At 38.7% G+C, this 24,010-nt stretch overlaps 2 long non-coding RNA genes across 16 annotated transcripts in view; one reads left to right on the top strand and one right to left on the bottom strand.

The window, feature by feature from the left end:
* LOC122177240 overlaps window positions 1-15,314 on the top strand; it is a 37,623-nt gene extending 22,309 nt beyond the window's left edge. Inside the window, exons 2-3 of the long non-coding RNA XR_006178011.1 lie at window positions 2,843-2,892; window positions 14,648-15,314. This is a non-coding gene — a long non-coding RNA (uncharacterized LOC122177240). The remainder of the gene's footprint in view (window positions 1-2,842; window positions 2,893-14,647) is intronic.
* Window positions 1-24,010, bottom strand: part of LOC122177237 — a 60,065-nt gene that overhangs the window by 35,118 nt on the left and 937 nt on the right. For 9 of the 15 annotated variants that reach the window (XR_006177990.1, XR_006177996.1, XR_006177989.1 and 6 more), the window contains exons 2-5: window positions 20,905-20,978; window positions 18,401-18,471; window positions 14,868-15,074; window positions 14,657-14,738 (exon numbers count right to left, since the gene is read on the bottom strand). This is a non-coding gene — a long non-coding RNA (uncharacterized LOC122177237). Of the gene's footprint in view, window positions 1-305; window positions 645-2,251; window positions 2,329-4,559; window positions 4,990-11,130; window positions 11,150-14,656; window positions 14,739-14,867; window positions 15,075-18,400; window positions 18,472-20,904; window positions 20,979-24,010 lie in introns of those variants that run through there. The other 6 variants (XR_006177999.1, XR_006177994.1, XR_006178000.1 and 3 more) reach the window with 6 other exon arrangements.

Here is a 24,010-nt window from a genome sequence, read left to right on the forward strand (position 1 = left end):
ATGGACTGGTTTTGAACCAAGAGGGTTTGGAAAGTCCGGTGCAAAAAGGAACAGGAAACTTGAGCTAGTAAAAGGAAGTAAAAAAAGAGAAGATAGAGAAGGAAACAAACTTAACAGAAGGAGAGATTTTTAAGCAATGGGTCTGAATAAAGAAAGTACTACTGTAGGGAGGAGGAAAATAATTTTATCCTTCAATAAGTCAGAATTTGCTAGTCCACAACCTTTAAGGTATAACCCACTTTCTGCAAGTGAGCCATGTCTCCATATTTACCAAAAAAAAAAAACAAAAACAGACTAATGCTATATTTTGTTAAATTTAAATTACTTTAATGTGGGTTCACATTTGATTTTACATTTCTACAAACATCTTTAAATTACAAGTTCATTAGGAAACCAGCACACTTAATTTGCAGTCACAGCAATACTTCTAGATGATTCAAAACGGTACAAAAATAAAATCACAGGAGTGCCATCTTCTCTTTCTGTCTCTTCACTACAGTACTGTCTCTCACGGAAAATACTGATATCAGCATCAGAGGAAATGGTCAGCAGTCATCCAGATCAGAAGTTAGGACAGTGCTCTCAGGACAGGAGGCAGGATGATCAGAGAGGGAGCAAATGAGAAGCTTCAGAAAAGATGGTAGCTAAAAAAGCCAGGGAAAGATAAAAAGACAGAGAAAGATAATAAGATGGGACAAGAAAAGAAAAAACAAGCAGGAAATACACAAAAAATAGTGACAGTAACAATTGTACTTATTTTATAAGTGGTGCAAGAAGAAGAGTGACAAATAAAGGTGAGGAATAAGGTAGCTATTCATAACAAATAGAAAGGTTTACAGAAAAGACCCAGCATGGCTTAGTTACTCCTCTCCTCTGGTGACAGTCCACTCACTTCACTTTTAGTTTAAGCTAGGCAGTTAAGGCAGGATTCCTGTGAAGCCAGTAGACTGAAACGGGCACCTCCAGAGGGCGATTCATCCCATCCTAAGGCTTAAATCTCAGACTCTGAACCATATCTTTGGAATGTTATTAATTTCTTGACGTTCACTAGGTTTTGTGAGCACAGATACGCTGAATACTTACAGGTAACGACACTAAGATTAAAGTAATACGAAAGAGAGCACATTTTCAACTTTCTTTATTCCGAACAAGCAAAATTTAGTAACAGCTTTCACCTGCACAGAATATGCAGTATGTTTGCGTCATGGGTTTTTGTTGCTGCTGTTTAATTATTATTACCAAACATTAATATATTGAGCACAAAAAAAGAATTCTGATCCAGTCAAAATTAAGTTTGCTCTTCTGTTAGGCAAATCTATGTACTACTGGGGACTTAAGCTTAACTCCTGTAATCTAAAATCAAAGCTTGGCATGACTGGGATTCTATATTCCCAAGATTAAGAATGTGATTCAGGGAATACCACATGGATCTGATACTTACAATGGCACTGCTGATATTTCAGTCATTTGCCACTAAATTCAGTGATTATTTACAAATAGGATACTTAGATTGTAATGGTTACTTTAAATGAGCTATAAAGACAGGAGTCAAGGGTGAAGGAGTGGTTTTAATGTTGATATATAGTCCTGTCTCTGTGCAAAAGCTACAGGAGCAAGTTTGAAGGCATAAGCCTTTTATCCCATGTACACCAGATTGCCAGCCCTGATGCAAAAGCAAGACACTGGTCTTAGAGAACTGCAGTACCAAAGCATAAATAGTGAGAAAAGAGGATGGGAACGGGAGCTTCCTCCTGAGCACTGCTCTGGGGAATGTGCAATGCACCCCAACAGGACAGTGTTCACAGTGTGCACTTTTTTGCATAGCAAGTCTGAGCCATAATCCATACCACCACCGCCACACCATAATTCATACCACCTTGGAGACGTAATGGTCTTGCAATTTACTCTATGTTTTTAATGACTATTTCAGGATACAGTCACCCCAATCCTGCCTATTATGTAAGGACAACATGGATCTGTCAATGCAATTAAAAAGATGTCTTTAAAACCTAAATATTACCCTGCTTGAAATACGATTCTGCACTGAAGAGTTTACATCATCTAAAGAACGACAGACCTTTGATGGAAAATAGTACAACGCTAATGCAAAGCAACATAATGATAGCAGCTAAATTTAACATACAACATGAAGTCTGTTATCTAGAACTTCCCAAAGTTGTGTCTGCTTTTAATTTCAATTTCCTTTTTGAATGAACAGAGCACAGCTACATTAGTTTTTCAGTCTTCTTACCGTTACTGGGTGCCCTTACAGACTGCTGTCCAAATTCTCCTGTGCAATGGCACAGACACTGCACATGAAAATGAATCCTGTAACACAGCAATTCGTAGTGTAATTCTTACGAAGGCCTGTATCTTTCTATTAGTAGAAATTAATACTGAGTTGTTCTACCTTCCAAGAAGTAGATGTTATCACCCAAAAATTAATCGTGAATTGGCACCGTAAGTGCTGTCCTTGCACCACCCATTTCTGTTCTGTTTCTGTTGTAGGGATGCACTCTGCCGTGCATCAGGTAAGGGCTCAGTGACACTGAAGTGGTGCTCAGGTGGACAGCTAAGGTGTTTTATGCATAGCACCAAGTGAATGGAAGAAAACAGGAGGTTTGTTTAAAAATAAACAAGTTTTTAGCATTATAACTCACGAAGACCAGAACTACTCGCTATTTAAACATTAATTGTGCAGTTAAAAAAAAACCCATACTTTCCCAATTTACTCTGCTTTAAGGCCATATATACTCTTTAGAAACATGTAGACATACAAATGAACAAACTAATGAATTAAACCTTTTTTGCCATCTTCCTAATTTATGTTATTTTATTACAGATCATGGATGAAATCCATACACTGATGTCTAACCTGTAACAAAGGCTCATGTGAGTAGTCTGTTGATCTATACCTACATTTGCTTATGAAGTGACTTCGCCTAGTCTGGTTGAATGATGATAAATTAGCAGTTAGAGTTCATGCATTTATATTTTTATAATATATTTTAATATATTTACAGTTTCCTGTTCAGTCTCACTTTCCATTTAAATTCTGACAAACTGATGTAGAGATGGATAAACCTCTTCTGGATTTAGACAATCACTTATATTTCACATTGCTCTTTGAGGATGGTATATAAAGTATTGACTATAAGTGTTCCATCTAGAATGAACAGCCTCGAACACGGTGTGGACAAGAACTTGACAAAAAAAACAACTTGAAAAACAAGGCTAATTTTCACTTCCATCGTTATTACAACAAGGTTTTGCACAGAATTTTTGCCACCGTTCAGTGTTACAGCCTTTCTGTATGCTGTCCTCTGTCCCAAATGCCAGTGAGTGGAATTAACAATAGCAAATATATATATATATATATATAACTGGCTTTTTTATTATTTGTGTTTCCAGCAGTGTTTTTAGATGGCTAGGTTAGGAAGACAGAACAATGAGGGAGATAGTGCACTTTGCGATTGAGGTTGCCTCAGAAAGATCATTTCAACCCTTTCTTAGAAGCAACCACAGGAAGGCAAAAATGGACATGGAATAAAGTACATCTCAGCACAGCAGTTAGTCAGAAAGCAGAAAGCAGAAATCTCAATCTATCTTCCACGCAAATGCAAAGCATTACAAGTCTGAGCACTAAACATTATTCCTCCCTTTTCACCCTGTTATTTCTCCTGTGCTCATTACACACTTTCATCTTGCCCTTCCTTCTGTAAATCACAGAATCACAGAATGGCCTGGGTTGGAAGGGACCTCGAGGATCACGAATCTCCAACCCCCCACCACATGCAGGGCCACCAACCAGGATGCCCAGGGCCCCATCCAACCTGGCCTTGAACACCACCAGGGACAGGGCATCCACAGCCTCTCTGGGCAGCCTGTTCCAGCACCTCACCACTCTCTCTGTAAAGAACTTCCCCCTGACATCCAAATTAAATCTTCCCTCCCTCAACTTAAAATCATTTCCCCTTGTCCTGCTATTATCTACCCTTTCAAAGAGTTGGTTCTCCTCCTTCCCTTTAGGTATTGAAAGGTTGGAGGTCACCCCCCAGCCTTCTTTTCTCCAGGAAAACTAAAGGAAGTAAAATAAAGGAAGGGAAATTTCCTCCTCTCCATCTGATTTTTTTTCCTTTCACATTTGCTTTTCCCTATTCACCTGCACATTCCCTGTAATTGCAAAACTTGAAAGACTATGAATCCAATCCTGGGGGGAAATACTAAGCTTGTGCTTGCAATCTTTTACCACGGACAAAGAGCGATTACTTAAAATTTAAGTGTTTGCATTTCTCCCTTTTTCTGAATAAAGTTACAAAATCACCAGGATAAAGTTTAGTACTGAAAATCTACGTAGGTAACTGTAATCTGGTAAGGTAGAATGAGATCACCGTTCTGCACAGAGCTCTGCTCATATAGAAAAACAAAATGATTTTTACTGCTTTGGAACCACACGATTATTTCCAAATCATTATTTTTATGCTTAGCTGTTATGTGAAGTGAATCCACCTCTCTCCTTTGGTAGTAATTTTAAATGATGCACTGAATACTTTGGCAAATGCAATGACTCGTATCTTTAAATACTTTACAACGAACATACAGGGAAATACTAAGAAAGAGATTTTAAAGAGCTAAAAAGTTAAGATCAGTATATTGTACACAAATCAAGTTCTTTTTCCCCTGCAACAGTTCCCAAGCAACATTTATTACCTACATCCATGACATACATTTTTAGATGTCAGCTCTTCTAACCACACAATCTATTTCACAAGATTTCTAAAGCAGTGTCATAGCCATTACATCAAATGTTGTTTCACAGATGGTTATCAACACTTTGGTGTTTCACAGATGGGATAAAAGAAAAAAACCCAACACCTGAATTTCAAAAAACCACCAACACAGTAACTTGCATTTAAAGATATCCCCTTAGAAAGTGGCTCTCAATCTCTCTGCAGAGTCTTGCGGTTTCATGAACAATTTTCAAGTGGGCTGCAAAATAGTAATTAAAAAAATGAAGCATATTGTCAGAAAGCTTCAACGTATCAGCAGTAGGTGCAATCATCCACTGGATTTTTTTATTTTTTTTTTAAGCAGGTCCTAGATCACAAGGAATTGTGAATTAGATTAGGCTCTAGAAATCCTGAACTGTTCTGCTTCTTGGTAAGTTAAACATTATCAAAAAAGCTGTATTTCAGCACAAAGGAAAAAAAAAAAATTGTCACATTCTAACGAATAGGGGGAAGAAGAGTGAACGAACTCCTCTTTGATGAGCAGATTTCAAATGATGGGTTACATCCCACTTGGAGAAGATGCAAACTATCTGGTGAAGCAGAGGCATTATTGTGCTCCCAGGAGGGGTTTGAGGGGCCTTTTGTACTAGTGTGTGTCCTTGTTTCTGGAGTAAGCAGGAAAGTAAGGTTTCCAGTTCACAATCAGACAAGAAGCTGGGATTCCAGAAGACATGGGAGAGAACAGGTAGGGAAAGTGTGCAGTGAGCCTGTGGTGGAGAGCCATAGCCATTTTTGGGGCACTGACTTCCAGCTGACCCCAATGCATTTATCCAGCTGTGACCTCTCCAGCTCCTACAGGAATCCTTTCCTGATCCCTGCCACTAAATCTTTACTCCTATACACTGATCTTCAGCCCTACCCGTATACCCCATCACTGCTTCTGTACCCATATGCCTTGCTTATAGGCATATTTATCCTCTCCAATCACCCCCAGACAACACTGGTAAATAACTTTTTTCCATGCTAAAGTGGTAGAAAAACACTCTCCTCTCTTGTTTCTTACTGACACAAGGCAAAGATTTCCTTCTGACCTTATACCCAGCTTAGCTCTGTGCACGTGAACAAGACAAACCAACCATATGCACATTGCATATTAGAACACTGAAAGGTAACTGCAGAATCATATCAGTTAGCAAAAGACATTTAGTAATAATAATATAATATTAATAACAACCATATAAAAGCATTCACAAAACTCACTTCCTACATATGTATCAAAAAAACAGGAATAGGAAAGATGCAACAAAAAAGGGTTACACAGAGCACGCTAGCCTGACAAACTACTTGAATTCCCTTACAACATTATTACTGTAACTTTTGTTTCCAGTACTATTTTGTTTACATTTCATATAATACATATGCTACAATCTAATTTTAGATTAGACAATAGACTCCTTCAGGATAAACACATTTATACCATTTGAATAAGATTTATAATTTGAATTTATGATTTATAATAATATTTTCTCCACTTCAACACCACTGTGGTTACTAAAAAGATGCACAATATGTTGGAAAAGATATAATCTCTGCGAATTATTTATTGATGTGCTTGTATGGTATTTATGACGACAGAAAGTAACCTACATTGGGGCAACTGAAAGCATAGCTAATATAAATACATTACGATTCTGGAAAATTGTCAGTGTGGATATTAAGAATAGGAGGCTTGATAGGAGGAAGAGGAAGGTTTTTACAATTACCATGCAGGCAGCTTATATAAATTAAAGAGTGCAGTCAAACAGAAGCGGATTTTTTTAGAGTGATAAACTGATCTTGTAATAAGACGAGCTAATACTCATAAGAAAAGTTTGCATCTGCTAATGTTGATAGAAAATCAGATAAGCATTCAAAGCTGTATATGTTTTTTCATTTCATTGAGAAGTCTAATCTTTGTGCGATGGGGATCCAATCCTCACTTCTCAAGCCACTAAATCCACTATGGAAAGATGGAAAGGAAGAGGAGCAAAGACTGTTGGTGATACTCAGGACAAGGCAACAGTTAAAAAAGCATCAGTTCTGTTACTAGTTCCTGGGAAGGACGTGGTGGAACAGAAGGTTACTGCTACCAGCTTGATCCTCCTGGCTCCCTCTGGGAACCTCTTGCTGCTGCTTCTCCTGCAGAGGCACGTGGCCTATGTGATGTTGAAAAAGCAGGCAGCGCTCTCTACCTTTTCATACACACCAGAAGAGCAGAGCCCAAATTTCTGGAGCAAGTGATTGCTGTCAGCCCTTAACATTTTTCACAAAACAGCACACGCCCATCTGATAAAACTTTTAATTGAAGGGGCTGTTTAAAACACCATTAGATATGGTTTAGCCCAATTGCTGTTCAACTTATCAAAGCCTTGTAGCCCATCAGGGGTTAGCAGACCACAGCTTGGAAACCATTCCTGCTATTTCAGAAATACGATGATGTTCCCTGCTTCCTCCCTCCCTCCCTCCCTCCAGACCTTCTGGTTGCTGTTTTAAACATTTCTGCTCTTCTATCTGATTTCCCCTGAGATTGATTTTAGGACCTGCTATTTGCTTCTGGCTTTCTGAAGTAGCACCAAACTGACATTCGCCTTTGGCCATACATTTGTAAACAGAAGCAAGGCCAATATGACCATAACATTACAGACACAGGATTAGACAGAAGCATAGTTTAAAAATCTATAAATATATGTATATATATATATTCAGGTTCCAATTTACATTTGATTCATATTTAAAAATTTATCATCAGACAATAAGGCCTACAAACTTTTATTTACAGAAAAGCTGTAATTCTACACGGGTTGCATTTTGGCCACGGCTGATCCAGGGCAAACAGAGATGTGCAGTTTTGTGCCACAAAGCTACGGCAGATGAAACTGGTACCTTCTGCTGTCTTAAAGGACACCTAAGATACAGAAAACAGTGACCAAGGGCTCCTTGTTATTCTGTTCTAAGAAATAGAGAGTTAGCGTCTGCTATTAAATACTTCCCCATATTCATGGTTTCAGAGATCTTCCTTACGTTATTACTCCTTAGCCAATGTTCTTCCAAAAAGAAGAATCCTGATTCAGTTACTGCACAATAGCTATGCCACATCTTCATCATCCATGTCTATATTGTTCATAATTCTCATCAGTGCTCAAAACTGACTAGTATGCCAGCATGACTCCTTTGTTTTAAGTACCATTTTGCCTCAACTCCATCCAGAATGACTTCAGGAAATCAGCAGGAGCTGCTAAAAATCCACACAAACATTAGGAAGGGGCTTGAGAAACCAGGATTTTCACAGCACCCAGACAGCACCCATCAGCTTAACAATTAAACTTCACCTCTGTGACAGGCAGGAATTCCAAGATCAAAGTCTGAATTTCAAGCTCACCTAAGGCTGTGAAACCCTAAGAAATAGGGAAGTAGAACTTCCACGCTGCAGTCCCTGTTAGAACAGCTGCAAGTCCCTGCCTCCTGAACGGCAGGGCTGGCTGCAGCCTGCGGAGCTGGCAGATGAGGAGGAGATGACCCTCTCTGCTGACAGGTCTGGTTTAACAGTGGGTCAGCCATACCTGGCCTCTGGGATGGCTATAGCTCCTGCAGTACCACAGCCCGTGCTGTGAGATCCTTCTGCAACTCTTCAGGGCCAACGTCAGCTCTGACTCCAAATGCACAGTAGCCTTTTATCATCTCTAAGCATTATCACTGCACTTTTTCATACCATTTAGGGACAGGTGGACCAGAAAATGTGCCAGTACAAACTGCTGGCAGGTGGTGTCATTAAAACCACCCCTTAGTTGCTATAGTCTTTATCTTGTAACCATTTATTAATCCACAAGGAATCTTACACATCTCAACACTTCACTGTGTTAACACTCTTTGGTGACAGACCTTTTAAAAAAAATTTTGGGTGACCTACTCCCATGTATCTGTTTACTGCTTCAAGTAATAAGCAAAGCCATAAGACAAAACTACCTTGTACAAAAAGGTATCCATGTTCCTAGTAATTATATTCTTCAACACATTTGCTGGCATTTTGCCTGCCATGGAAGTCAGACTTATTAGTACATTAGTCCACAATCATCCCTAGAGACCTTTTTAAATGGTGTCACATTTGCTGCTTTCCATTCCTTTGTCAGCAACACCAATTTAAATGATGGATTATACAACACAGTTCACAGATAACCAGTTTCATTTCTGAATTTCTCTAGAACTACTGAAGGAACAACGTGCTATCTGGCAATCTGCTAGTGCCTATTTAATCAAGTTGTTCAAGAATCTTTTATTGGTATTTAAAAATTGAAATATTTCTTATAAAGAACAACTTTTATATGGGACTGTTCCTAATCTCCCTGGAATGAACTGCCAATGCAAGGGTTTGTCCATATGTTTCTTTCTGCAATGGCTTTGCCTTTAAATATTCTCTCTCTTAAACTCAGTGTCCTGCTAACAGAATTAACTGAAAAATTAACGCTTATAGATTTTACTTTTTGCTTTTAGCCTGTTTCTCCTCAAAATCTTTTTGTCCCTCCTTACAACAGATCTACACTCAGCTTCCCAGAATGGGAAGCTCTTCTCTTCTTTGCTTGTTTGAATTTGACTCTTTGAAAAACGTCTATTTATTCCTAGTAACTTCCCTTACTTCTCAGTTGTCATGAATTCTTATTCACTTGGATCAGAATTAGAAAACAAACACTCTGTGTCTCTCATGGCCTCTTATAATTTTTACTTGAACGATTTCTTCATTGGTATGCAATTCCTTTTTACAGTTAAACAATACTGGATTGTTTATTTATTTTCATCATTTTCTCTCACACAAAAGTGACAAACTTCAGTTTGATATCTGCCACTACCAATTGTCTTTCCTATAGTTACTTTGTCAACTAAGTCCTGTTACTAATCTAAACAAAATCAAGAGCAGTCCCCGTTCTACTGGATTCTCTAGATAGTTTGCTAAAAAGTTAGCTCTTGATGGAAGTTAAAAACACAGCGTATGCATGATGGCCTAATGTTAAGCTTATCCAGACCATACTCTGAAAACTGAAAACTCTTGTTACTATCGAGCTTCTCAGCTGTATAGCCACTACAGTACACTTCAGTACTGCAGTACTGTGTCCACTCTGTCAGCTCGTTCAGAGCTCTTGCCAGGCTTCTCCTATTCAGATATGGAACCATTTGTAATTACATTTTATGGTTTAGCCTGATAAATTTAACTTATTTGACTAGTTAGCATATAGAGCCCAATAGACCAATCTATCGTCTCTCTATCAGCAAAGCACTAACATTTCATCATCTCTATTATCATCTGTACGCTGCCATTTTGGTGTCACTTTGAAAGAAGGAAAAGGGACACATGCAGGCCCACTTCCAGAAACACTGACATACCTGAAGAATTCCTGTTGCAATTCACACTTACCACTCTTCTGAATAATCATTATCTTCAAGGTACCAGGGAAACAGAGCAGTATGAGGCAAAAATGTACCTAGATACTGAATCAAAACTAGTGTGGGCTCCTTCTCAACAGAGAACCAAGTGGCATTTGACAAGGACTGACCAACAGAATGGCCTGTGGTTATTCAAGATTTCTGTGCCAAGAGAAGCTGTGTCAGGAAGGGAATGCACTAAGGAGCAGAAGGACACTATGGAAGTATATGAAGTCCTTTAATCTCTTGTATACACTGGAGAATTTTGTAATACTCACATTAACTTCCTCTGAGGAGGGAGAGTCTGCTGTTACTGCTGTGGAGAAGATAAAGAGGGATGCTTTCTGGACACAATGCCAGTAGATACTGACTTGGGTTTGACAGCTGAGAAGACCTCTGTGTTGGCTGAAACTCACTTCTCTCCCTTTTGTGAGGCCTCTATTTGGATCACCTTATCTCTGCATCAAGTATGATGTGACTCAAGGCTCAGCAGAATCCAATGGCTACACTGCAGTATCTACTGAGTATTCATTATTATTTATTTGTAATACAACAAATCCTAGAAGGCTACAGCCTGGATCACTTCTCGTTATGCTGAATAAGCATACAACAAAAAGTCTACATGCTTGAATTCTACGTAGAGACAACAGAGATTACTGCAGAGTACAAAGGCAAAGTATTACTGTGACAAGCATTGGTATTAGTATACTTGTACAACACACTTATTTTCTAGTTGGATTGTCATAAATTTCATAGTACATAAAGCTTCTAAGAAGATATTAAAGGAAGACAGCAAACAGTTCTGTTCATGGAGGAGTCAATCAGTACATGAGAGGCAGCTGAGGAGAAAGTATCCAGTGTGAAAATTTAACAACTGAATGATGGAAGCTGGCATCATATGTTGATCAAGATTAGTCAACCTCTTGATATTGAAGGAAAAGTATCAGGTAGAAGTAGTCTTGATGGGCCTTGAAAACAAAGACAGATAGCTTATCTTTACTGCTTTAAATTGAAGGAGGAAGTTTAAAAAGCAAAGGAATAAATTTGGAAACTGATATTTACAGCAGCACTTGGGACACGTAATGACAAGACTACATTTGTCAAGGCAAAAGAAGATTTTCTAATAAAGATATGATCCACTGAAAACCTGGATGAAAAATACAAGCAACCAGCAGAAAAGAAAGAGCATCCCTGAAGGGTTGGAAAAAGATTTTGAAATCTAAGATTTAGCCTTGATTTGATGACTTAAAGCAAACAACAGCATGATGGTGTCATTTACTGAGGATGCAGAGAGTTTTGTGAGGACTCCAACCTAAATACAAAAAAATTACTAACAAAAGTTGTAACTGGAAATAAAGAACTGAGGACAACACTGAAGAAAATTTTCATGCATTAGATCTGCTTAGGAGTAGAAAAGAAGATGGGAGGAGGTATATGAAGTGACACAGAAAACACTGTTCTTCCTGTACTATGAAATGAGAAGATTCTTTCACGCCACGTTTATTACTAGGCTATTACAGCTACCTGAGCTACCATGTTTTGACTTTCAAGGGTTGAAGAAGAATGATGTTCATGACATTGTAATTTGATGGGTGCCTCATTCAGCAAACAAAAACATGCTACATCCAGCTCAAAGACAGGACAGTGGTGATACAAGCCAGGCACAAACAGCAGTGGAGAAAAAGATCTTGCAGCGTAAAGTTAAAACAACTAACATGGTGAACATTCAGGCACATTCCTTTCCTCTTCCTTGTTATTGTATAGAACCAATGCTATCATTTCAGCTTGCCACCAAAGGAAAATTACTCTCCTTTGCTCTAGTTTGGTATTTCCAGCTCCTGAAGTATTCCCAAACCTACACAAAGTGTGCCCATGTAGCAAATGCCCACACCCTATATTCCACCAACATCAACAGAATCTCTTCATGTCTGCTTTCTTGCTGTTTCCTAGTTTTAGTTATTTACAACAGCACAGAATGGGTTGAACCAAAGAAACAAGCAGATTAAAGCTCAAGAAGCTCAACCACAGGGGTTAGCAGCCATGAGTACTGCGACCTACAGCAGGAGACAATTCAGAGTTCCTTTTCTTCCAAGCAGTATTCTATAGCAGCATTACCTTAAGCAGAACAGAGCCAAGCTCCTGCATTCTTTCTCTCAAAGCACAGGGAGTTGCTTTCTCAGGCAGGAGATGCAGTCAGATGTGTACGAGCTGCCCTCCATGGAGATGACTGAAAAACTTGGACACATGAAACATCCAGGGGACTCCTCATACCCCACTGACTAATATATCACCTTGCTTCTTTTTCTCTTCTGAAACTAGATCTTTTCTGAGGTACTTTTTTTTTTTTATCTGCTGTGGAGAGGGAACTCTTTGAAAGAGTAAATAAAAGCAGAACAAGGGGAAATGGTTTTCAGTTGAAGGAGGGAAGATTTAGGTTGGATGTCAGGGGGAAGTTCTTTACAGAGAGAGTTGTGAGGTGCTGGAACAGGCTGCCCAGAGAGGCTGTGGATGCCCCATCCCTGGAGGTGTTCAAGGCCAGGTTGGATGGGGCCCTGGGCAGCCTGGTCCAGTATTAAATGGGGAGGTTGGTGGCCCTGCATGTGGCAGGGGGGTTGGAGGTTCATGATTCTTGAGCTCCCTTCCAACCTGGGTCATTCTGTGATTCTGTGAACATAGGAGACTGGGTTTGGTTGTTGTGCAATCACCTGATCTCTCTCTCCTTTTCCTTCCTTTGCACAACTTAGGGGAAGTAAGAATAAATATGGCACATAGAACTAAAAGATGAGAATAGTTAACTATTAGAACTATGCATTAAAAAAAAAAAAATCAAGATTTTTGATGCAAAGTGAAATATTCAGTGTTCTCATTAATCAAAAGAAACATTCAATGTTCTCAAATAATGGTTTCATCTCATATTGAAAAATAACTCCATTTTGTGTGCAGAAATTATAAAAGAAGCACCAAACATCCCGTAACAAAAACAATCACACTGTGTTTTGAGCTCTCTTCCAGATGTTAAAACTTAAAAAGGTTATCAGTTTGAACAAGAAACTCGGTCTTCTGCTTAGCACTAGCCACATTTTAGCATATGTAGACCATTGACCTCTGTTCTTAGTTGCAGTTGTCATCTCAAATACTCTTTTTATACAGGTAATTCACAATCACTAACTCTCCAAAGCCCACACAACCTCTCCAAAAAAATTGCAGAGAACTGTAGAGAAAGACATTTGCTGAAAGTTTTAAATTAAATAGATAGGTAAATCAACCAGATACTTGATGAAATGAAAAGTACCAGTGGCTACACATTTCAGTTCTCCTTCTGCCACATATTCTTCTGTTCAGTTCCTTGTTTCTTTTTGTGTTTTGTTTGTTCGTTTCTTTGTTAATTGGACTCTCAATTTGTTTTTGATCTGTTAATAATTTCTTCTTTGGTCTTGCTCTTTCTTCAAATTCACTGCATGTTACTTTTGTGCCAAGCAAAAAAATAATTCTACAATCCCTTAATCTTTACTACCCAATCACTATTTGCATCTTTATTCTACATTGAGGAATCTCTAATTGGCCATGCCTACAAAACCTCTAGAGCTTTACACTTCATTAATAATTATTCACAAATTCAATACCAATTCTAGTTCTTCCATTTTCCAGACATAAGAATGCCTTCAGAACATTTTTGTACTTGAACACCAGAAAGGAAATACACCATCATAAAAAAGGGCATGGAGTTTATAATGCCATTAGCGTTACACAGGTAAAACACCTACACATAATTTTTGCTCACTGGATATAAAAATAGGAATCATAGCAATGCCTGTACCCATAGATACAAGAAAAAAACTTCCTCTTCAATATACAAGTATATTTATAGTTATTTTGGGTGAACCCACTGACAGAGGGTATGGATAATTATTACTGATTAAGCACGGGATGCTTAGTTAAAATAAAATATATAGTTCTTGCCTAAGAAGACTATAATTAATCAGCATGTGTGATCAAATTGCCACTCATAACATCAGATCAGTTTAGTTTAATTTAAGCAAGTTACTTTGACATGAACATAAGTATGTATTTATTAACATTTCAACGTTCAACTCAGCAAGACAATTATGTTAGTAAATCTGCTTGCAGTAGCTACCCAAATACTGGTGGTATAAACAGTTTTTATAGATCTATAAATTTGGAAAATTTTATGGGTGAAGATAGAGAGCAGGTCAGAAGCACATTGTTCTGAAAGCAAAGGAAATAAAGAAATTTAAACTCCCTACCTAACAGCAGTGCTCAAGGACTCCAGGCTCACGTGGTAAATTACCCAAGAATAATCATATCCCTAATGGATATATATTGTCTGTATGCTCTAAAAAGAACCAGGGTCGCACATAAATCACACCTCTTGATTAACCCTTTTATCATTATTAAGCTTGTCAACATCAGCAAAGACTAACTATTGAAAAATTCAATCATTTCAGTGTACTTACAGCTGAATTTTCTCATCATGTGACCAACTATCCACAAAGCCTCAGTGCCATTAAGAAGTTTTGAGGAATATATTATTTGGTACTGCCAAAAAAACATAATTAAAAGAATGCATGTAAATTATATTTATTTTCTAATTCAACACTTTTTTCTTTTTTCTTTTTAATGATTATTTCACGTCTAAAGTACAGTTGGGGGAAAAGCAGAACTTACATTATCCCAAAAGGCAGGTTCCAGCACAACCCATGATACACTGACAGAATTCACAGTAAGAAGGCACAGTGGGGTCACACAAACAGAACCCCGCACTACTGCAGAATCTCCTTAATTTCAATAGGGCCCTACCCACATATAATCAGTTACAGAGTCCGCCTATGTGGGAGTAACAACAGTGAGCACAGGACCCGTTCCTCCACACACCTGCAAAAATATTGGGATAAAAAAAAAAGAAATTCAAATTAGTAACACGCAGCAAAACCTTCTGATAGCCTGTTTTATTACAGCATTTAGCACATAATAAAGGAGTTCCATACATCTTTAAGTTGTACGTTATTTATAGGAATTTTTAGTTCCTTTTTTTTACAGAATGTTGACTTAAAATTGCTTACAGGCCTTACATGTAGCAGCAGCACATTATGGGAACTTTTACTGATATGCATTTGAAGGAGAAATTTAGATGTATTTTTGATTATTACTTTATAAAAAGCCATTGTCATAGTTGCTTCTTAGTGATTAAGTCTGCTTAAAATCAGCATACAGGGGAGACAGCATAGGTCAGTGAATTTCTGAGGTCTTCATGATCATGATCCCCCAGCATAGGAGGGATGTGGAGCTCTTGGATCAGGTCCAGGGGAGAGCCACTGAGATGAGGAGAGGGCTGGAGCACCTCTCCTGTGAAGAAAGGTTGAGGGAACTGGGCTTGTTTAGCTTGGAGAAGAGAAGGCTCTGGGGAGACCTTGTTGTGGCCTCATAGTACTTGAAGGGAGCATATAAACAGGAGAGGGAACGGCTGTTTATGAGGGTGGATTGTAATAGGACAAGGGAAAATGGTTTTAAACTGAGACAGGGGAGGTTTAGGTTAGATATTAGGAGGAAGTTTTTCACCCAGAGGGTGGTGACGCACTGGAACAGGTTGCCCAAGGAGGCTGTGGATGCCCCATCCCTGGAGGCATTCAAGGCCAGGCTGGATGTGGCTCTGGGCAGCCTGGTCTGGTGGTTGGTGACCCTGGACATAGCAGGGGGTTGAAACTGGATGAGCACTGTGGTCCTTTTCAACCCAGGCCATTCTATGATTCTGTGATTCTATGAAAACATCTGGCTACACATAGCAGCATTGAAGACTATACTATTTGAAAACACATGATAAACAGCAGTCAATTTTAGCAGACTAAAAGTGATCTTTTTTAAAGAAAAAATCCCTACAAAAATCAACTGCAATCATTTCCTAAATTTAAGTTCCTACGGAAAACTATTTAAAATGCAGGAAATACAAATGTAATGTTAAACAAATACATACCACCTCTTTGCCATTCACACAAAACTTAACATTTATGATTTGACCTCGCTGTTCTTATTAAAAATACATCTATGTTGATCTTTAAAAGGCATTTTATTTTCAGTTGCAGTGCTTTTCTATATCATAAAACATTTACAGACACATTAACCATGGTTTCCAAGAAATAATATTTAACTGGTGACACTGTGCAAGAGCACTGATGATAAAGGATATGAGAACTAGATCCTAGAAACATGCTGAAGACACTTCTTCATTCCTTTAATTTAGATACCATTAAAGAAACAACAATATTTAAAGCTAAGAACACATTAAAGGATCTGACACTCTAACAGAAGAATTAGGAGCTCCATAAAGATGGAATGCAGTCTTTTTTTCTTCTCTACTTTTGTTTTGTTTTGTTTTAGCAATCAGTTGTTCTCTTACTGGCTGTGATTTTGTCAAACAGCAGACTTGTAAACAAACAGAAAATGGAGAAGAGTATCACAGTTTTTTGTTCCTTGCCAGGCTTAAAGCTTTTAATTGGGCAGGAGGACAAGCAAAAATTTGAAATCCACATTTCAACATACAGGCATTACAACAAGTTTCAAGGCAGTTGTCTTAGAAGTTACTGAATTTGAAATGTTTCTTCTCCTTTTATTCTCTTTAAAACTTTTGGTTTATAGGCATGACTTAAAATGAAAAATTCAACTCTTTTTAAAGATCAGTGCTCCAGCTCTAAACTCTGTTCAAAAAGTGTCTTCAGATATAGAATCACAGAATCATAGAATGGTTTGGGTTGGAAGGGACCTTGAAGATCATGTAGTTCCAACCCTCTGCCATAGGCAGGGACACCTCCCTCTAGACCAGGTTGCTCAAAGCCCCATCCAGCCTGGCCTTGAATGCTTCTCCCATCTAATGTTACACAGAAAAAAATTACAAATACCAGACATCCATCACGTTAGCCTGCTTGAGCCTGCAAGTGTGAACCAACACGTGAGCCTACCTGAATGAAACTTGTACATCTGGCAAGTGTAATGGACCACTTCTTACTGACTGAGAATGAGCAGACTATACTTTTGGGGACAGTCAGTTCTCTAGGAGCCCATGACTACGAAGTTTGGGAAACACTGGCATTATCCAAGATGCAGTGCAATGTGGTAATTTATGCAGCCAGATCCTAATACTGCTTTCTGCCCCGCTGCCTAGCTCCACATCTTTCTCCAATAAGGAAGTTAACTGGAATACAATGCACTGCTCCTAGAGTGCAGATTGTAGGAGAGGTCAGGGACATATAGCTGCAGTCCAAATGACAGTCAGTTTCTGAGAAGAGCTAAAAACACTATTACAAATTTGACACATATCTCAGAGCTGACATTCAAACCATCAAAGGAACGAAATACTGAAAATGCCTCAACAATTCCCTTCTCTGACAAGGATAGGAAAAACACACATCTAACCTAGGTACAGACCACCATGAAGTTGAAGGATAGACGATTGGTTTGGGAGACTGGAAGAGACTGCAAAAACAAGGGTTTCTTTCATGACCAGCAAAGTAACAAAGTCTAGTTACTTCCTAATGTGCTTGCACATGCCCCAAAATACTCGTGGAGCAATCCCAAACTGACATTACCCTGGCTGGATTCCCACTCCCTCCTAAATAATTTCCCTAAATTTCTTCACAAAACACCAACTTCTCACTACTGGGAGCAACTCACACTGTGACTGTCAGACCAACCAGTGATGCTAATTTGCAAGGCAGCAGGTTGAATGGAATAGAAAATATCCATGCTGAAGCTTTTTCTGTCCTGGGGGCACAAATTTGAGTCATTTTTCTAATCTCATCCACTAAGTTTCATTGAAACTGTAGAAACTTGACCTTGTGACCTCTATCTCTGTATCAAATACAGCTCAAATGAAGCAGTGGATTGAAAGGTTACTGGGAAAAAACTCATTCCTATATATCTTGTTTTATTCAGAAAGTGGGAATGAAAACACAGTTGTATAACCATTGTGAAAATAGCTACGAATTTTATGTTATTTACTGTTTTCATTCAGGAGTCACACCACAAACTCAGCTATAACACAACACAGATTTTTACAGGGTGACAGTATGAAAGAATCCACAGAACAGAGACCGTTTCCATAAAACTGCCTTTGTTTTGTCCCTGTGCAAAGCACCCTAAATATATGTCAATTCATAAAGGTGAAATTTTAACAGAAATACAATTTTATACATATGTTTTGAACTTACCAAGAATGCAGCGGACTGCCCTCTGTGGAGATCCATGCTTCTCTTCCAATTCTGTGTTGTATCTCCCAAGGCTTAAGAAAAGTTCAGTGACACACAGCTTAGTAACAGAACACTGATATTAACTTTAAAGAATCAATCTACTCAGTGGGTTTTTCTGCTTTGTTTTTCAACGAGTAAGCATAATGGTTATTAAAGAATCACCTTAAAATCCTACTACTGCTACCTGGCTTCCTAATTATCTCAATTTAGAGAATAATTTGTAATAACAAGCAAGTCTCAGTTCCCTTTTTGAAAAATGCCACCCACTGTGCTCTTCATACCCTTTCTATTGCTCTAGAGACAAAGAATAGTCAGCATAGCAAAGTTAATAGAAAATCGGACATTACAGGACAGGTTAGAAGGAAACAATGTGAACAGGACCAGAAGTGAAAACGACTTAACAAAAAAGGGATGGAATAAAAGAAATAACGTTACTTTCTTAGCAGAGTAATAAAAATGGGATTTTCAGAACCATCCAACTTCTATTGAAGTAAAAGAATTACATCAATTCCAAATATGCTTTTAGAAAACCTTTAAGCCACTTATCTTTAAGCATTTAACTTTAAGCATATGGAGTATCTAAACTCTGCTCAGCTAAACAACTGAAGTGCTTAAATTTAAAAAACAAATGTAAATCATCTTGAAACCATTCACTCCATTTGTAATACCAAGCTTGCACACAGATCCGAGCCCCAACTCCTTACCCTGCTTACATGCTGACTCACACTTGGGCTGAATCCAGCCTATTGGTTCTCAGATAGGCAAACCCAAGTACAAAACGTGAGGGACTAAAGTGCATTCAGACTTCTCTCTTACAAGCTGGCCTCGTGCAAGTATGATGACTTAGGTACGTGATTAATTGTTTGGTGAAGCAGAGCGCTAATAATTAAATGCTTAAAGTTAATTCTGGAAATGGATTTTAAAAAGAAAACTAAAGAAAGTGTCCGAGAAAGAAAAAAAGAAACTGAAAATTAAATCAGGATTAAAAATAAATGACCTCTGGGTTATATCTCAGTGCACTCTGCCTGAAAACTGCTGCTTCTTTTTGGCTTAAGTATTAAATCTCATTTTTTAATATGCAAAATGGTAACTAACTTTGACAAAGGTTAAATTAGTTCAGTGTTTGATGACAGTACTGCGGTAATTCTTAACACAGAGTTAAGAAGTCATTCAGTTATTGGTATAAAGGGCTCACCATTTCTTCTGCCTTGTAAACACACCTGAGCTTCCAGTCCTGCTTTGGTAGAGAGCAGGGTGAGGGTTAATAGCCAATATTCCAATCTCTGTGGTAGCAATCATAAAGGGAGGAGGAAATGTGGAGATCGTAAGCTGCTAGTGGGGTTCTGCCCCTTTTACTCCTTACTCTACAATACAGTTAACTAGAGGAAAACATAAATTGAGCCACTGAAATCAAAACAGTGAACCAACAAAGTTCAGGGACATCTCTCAGCATCCTGTGAACTTCTGGTCATTGTGATCTGCCTCCTAAACTGCAGGTCATTGTATACACCGTTATTTTAAGCTGTCACCTCTCTAAACTACCAGGAAGCCAGTACCAGTGCTTAACAGTCACATTCTCATGTCCTCTCCCGCTACTAATATTCCACCCTTCACATACAGCTATAAAAAAGGAAATTCTCTCTTTTTAAAATGCATGCTTAATAATCCCATGTGTAAAAATCATTACTTAGTGTTGGTATGGAGCTAGAGCAAGGGTTGAAGACCTGACTAAGGCAGTGAGTTACTGATAGAATTAGTTCCTCTCTAGATTCAGTTCCCTTCTCACAAAATGGTTAAACACAATAACGTTTTGTTCCTTTTATGAGAATCATGAGCATTACTAAAATTTTATAAACGTTTTGAAGCTCAGATTTCAAAATTTCCCAGAAATTAGGAAACTAGAGAAGCAAATGAACAATTTACATCACGCTGTCTTAAAAGAAATGAATTGAACAGCATAAAAGCAAACAAATTAGTGCTAGCTAAAGCATTTCCAGACTTCTCACTCCTGTATAAATTTCAGTAGCTTTTCAATTAAATGCAGGAATACATATTTGCAAAGTCTGAGTTTCAGTCTTTCCAACAATTCTGCATATCCGAGCTGTGCTGCACTGATTGGTGGTGCTGATAGAAATTCTCCTATGGACACAGCTGAGCACATGCACAGGACTAAGGCTAAATCAAGTAAATAAATCAATAAAAAAATAGCTCATAAATTCAGTATATCTCTAACAATTATTTGGAAAAGTCCAGGATGGATAAGAAGATGATAAAGCTTGAGAAAGTAACAAGCGAAATAGCGGATGGGAAGGTGAGAAATCAGGTTCTGGCCCCAGCAATTACCCTACCAAAACCAATCTAACTTTAATACCAGTTAAATAACAGAATTGATACCAAGAAAAAAAAAAATAATAGAGCATCCCCTCAATAATTTATAGCCCTGAGAACCACACTTATTTTCTCACCATTTGATGAGTCCTCTTCATGTAAGGCCAAAGTTCGTGGGTGCTGTGGAGAAGATCACTTGGCAACTGCTCTGCTGTAATTAATCCATAAAGAATGGGCTTCAGTTTTCACAGATAACGAACCAGCACATTTCACAACCACTAACATGCAGAAGAATTTTTACAATGTTTAGAAGTTACAGCGAGGCCGATTTAGCAAAACTTCACCACAGAACCTAAGTTTAATAGCAAATGTTTCCCGAGGCCTCAAGGATCTGTTCTTTATGGGTCAGGCCTACGGCTGTGTTAGAGTCAATACTGTCAGGTCTTAAGGAAAGTATCGTAAGCCCAACCTTTGGATTATACCAGCTGCCTTTATGCTGTGTGAAGCATCTTAGACACTGGGGGGAAAAAAAAATATATAGGGAATTTAATAAAGCAGATGTACATCCTAATCTAGCACATACTTCCTACAGTCCTTAATACCAAGAAAAGGATCCCTAGATTAGCTCTCAAATGGCAAATTCAGAACTTTGTTTTCACTGCCATTGCAGTCTAATGACTGTACAATAACAAATGGTGCACACTTCAGTCCTTGCTACATGACAACCTGAAATGGCATAAGCAATGAATTCTAAATCCTATGTTCGTCAGGATACATCAGAGACTTAATGACCACAGAAAGCAGCAGAAAAGTCAAAAATGAAAGGAGATGTTCAACTACAGTTGATTATTAGAGTAGATTATCAAGCAGAAACTTAATAATTTAGTACCAAACTTTCAGAAGAGGTTTGAGGGGAGGCCTTGGTAAATCTCTAACAGGGATCCAGCAAAGAAGGATGGATAAGCACCAAAAGCAAGGCAGGGCTTAAATTAGAAAAATTAAAAAAAAAAAAAAAAAGTTGGAATTTCCCCTGGCTATGCACACATATGCCATACCAAAACAGGGAACCCAAATAATAAGTTGATGTGCAATTACTTGAAAATGTTATTATAACTGCTCCATGTTGGATGTACTTTGGTGGCCTCCATTTGGTGCAACTCACTTAGCAGCTGGACCAGAAGAGAATGGAATAATATGCAAGTACCCAGGCAGACCAAAGAATCCAGCTACACAGTTACACAGTAATGACACAATGCCAGTTTTCATTACAACAAATTCCTCTAATCCTCACGGTTGTAAAATAAATCTTAAAAACACATAGCAAGGTAATTTGCAAAGTAATGCGTGCCTGGGTCAAAAGACGGCCTCCAGCTTTCTAACCACCCCTGACGAGCTGGGAGCTCCTGTGCCATTCAGGGAGATCAGTACCTTGCTTTGGTTGTGTGACCTCACAGACAGATCCTGGCAGTTTGGTATATCCAAGTGTGATGCTTGTTCCATATAGGGAACTCCCAAGTATAGGAAGCCAGAGGGAATGTCATCTCAGTGGTATATGTGAATTCGGGGGTGAATTCCCCCCGAAAGTCCCTCTCTTCCACCTAATACTGATTTTCTATAGAACTTTAAATGACAGATTTAGGGTCTCCAGATCCTCCAAGGCCTAAATCCAGGTTTCCCAAAGAAATGCCTGGGTCTCCAGATTACAGCCTCGTGTCAGCTGTTTCTCTTACCTGACACAATAGAATTTACACAACTAGGGGAAAAAGCTAACATTTATAGAGAAACACTTTCTCAAGAGCTGGAGCAAGTCAGTGGGATGTATACACCCAAGAGCTAAGGGCCATCAGGAGCCCAACCAACCACATAGTGCTTGGAGAACAAAATACATGACTTTGACCTTGCCTCACAACTGTAAACACACAATACATATATTGAAAAAAAAAGACAGATAAACTCAAAATATTCAACTGCACATGCTCCTCCCCCTGGCAACAGGAGAGCAGATAACATGACAAATGCTGGCCATGTCATGTTACAGCAGTGAAAGACTCTCTGAGAACGTAATGACACTCTCTGAGTAGAAGTGCCTACAGTGGGGGATTGGCTCTGCCAGGAGGTGTGCAGGTTGTGCTTCAGTGAGGAATGTGTGAGGAAGGGATTGCAGCACAGAAACTGCAGCTCTGCCCTCTATTAGCTGCCACAGCAGACAGGACTTCCACCGTTCTGATGAGCCCACGTTATCTGGAATGGAAATCTGATCTAAAGAGCTGACATCGCTTTTGTTGAGGTTCAAAATCCCTCTCCCCTGCCTTCTGTCCTCAGCTGTGCCCCTGCTGTGACTCCTTGGCTTTACCAGTCACTGAGAAAACGAGCTGACAATCCTCTCCCAGATGCTGCAGCCAGAGAGTGCAATACCCACCTCGTATTGCAGGGGCTGTTAGACAACAGTGACTGCCCTTCCTCTCTGTTAAATATTTAACCATCCTGATCCTAAAATTATGATATTGTGCATTATTTAGCTTCAATCCCGGAGATACGGGCAAATGATGCAAACCGAGACTATTGCACTGGGTTTACGCTTTGTGCAGCCCTAAGTCATACTGAGAGCAGTGATTGTGTAATACGACTTCCAGCTTAAGTTTGGAACAGGGGCATAACGAAGCACAGAACCACACACAGGATTGGGCCTGCGTGTGTCTGCGAGCACGTATGGGATAGCAGCAGTGCAGAAACTTCACTGCCACTAGAAATCCTAATGAAACCTCAGAAAAGCCATTTGAGAGGACAATAGTGTGATCCGTATAAGAGAATACCACATCCTATCTGCTACATCTTATTTCTGCATCATGGCTGGGAAAAAAATGGGTGCAAATAGCAACTAGAATCACTTTCGGGCAAAACTATATGCAATCTAAATACAGACGAATGGTATCGGCAGCACTGTATTTTTTATATATTTTTTCAGTGCTCTAATTGCTATTTCTACCACCAAATCCTGCTTTTGTGGGCACAAAAAAAAAAAAAAAAAAAAAAAATCCAAGCCGTTGGCTGCCGTTCCTTTCAGTGCTTATTGAAAACTTCACTCGGGGCAGTTTTAATCAGCTAAGCCTGAAAGTGTAAATATACGGCCAATCATTTATACTCAAAAAAAAAAAAAAAAAAAAAAAAAAAAAAAAAAAACGTGAAGAAAAAACACTTTCTTTTTTTTTTTTTTTTTTTTTTTTTTTTATTCTTTTTTTGCTG

This window comes from Lagopus leucura, unplaced genomic scaffold (assembly GCF_019238085.1).
Source record: "Lagopus leucura isolate 7727_CA_CO unplaced genomic scaffold, USGS_WTPT01 Super-Scaffold_100001, whole genome shotgun sequence".
Lineage (NCBI taxonomy): Eukaryota > Metazoa > Chordata > Aves > Galliformes > Phasianidae > Lagopus > Lagopus leucura.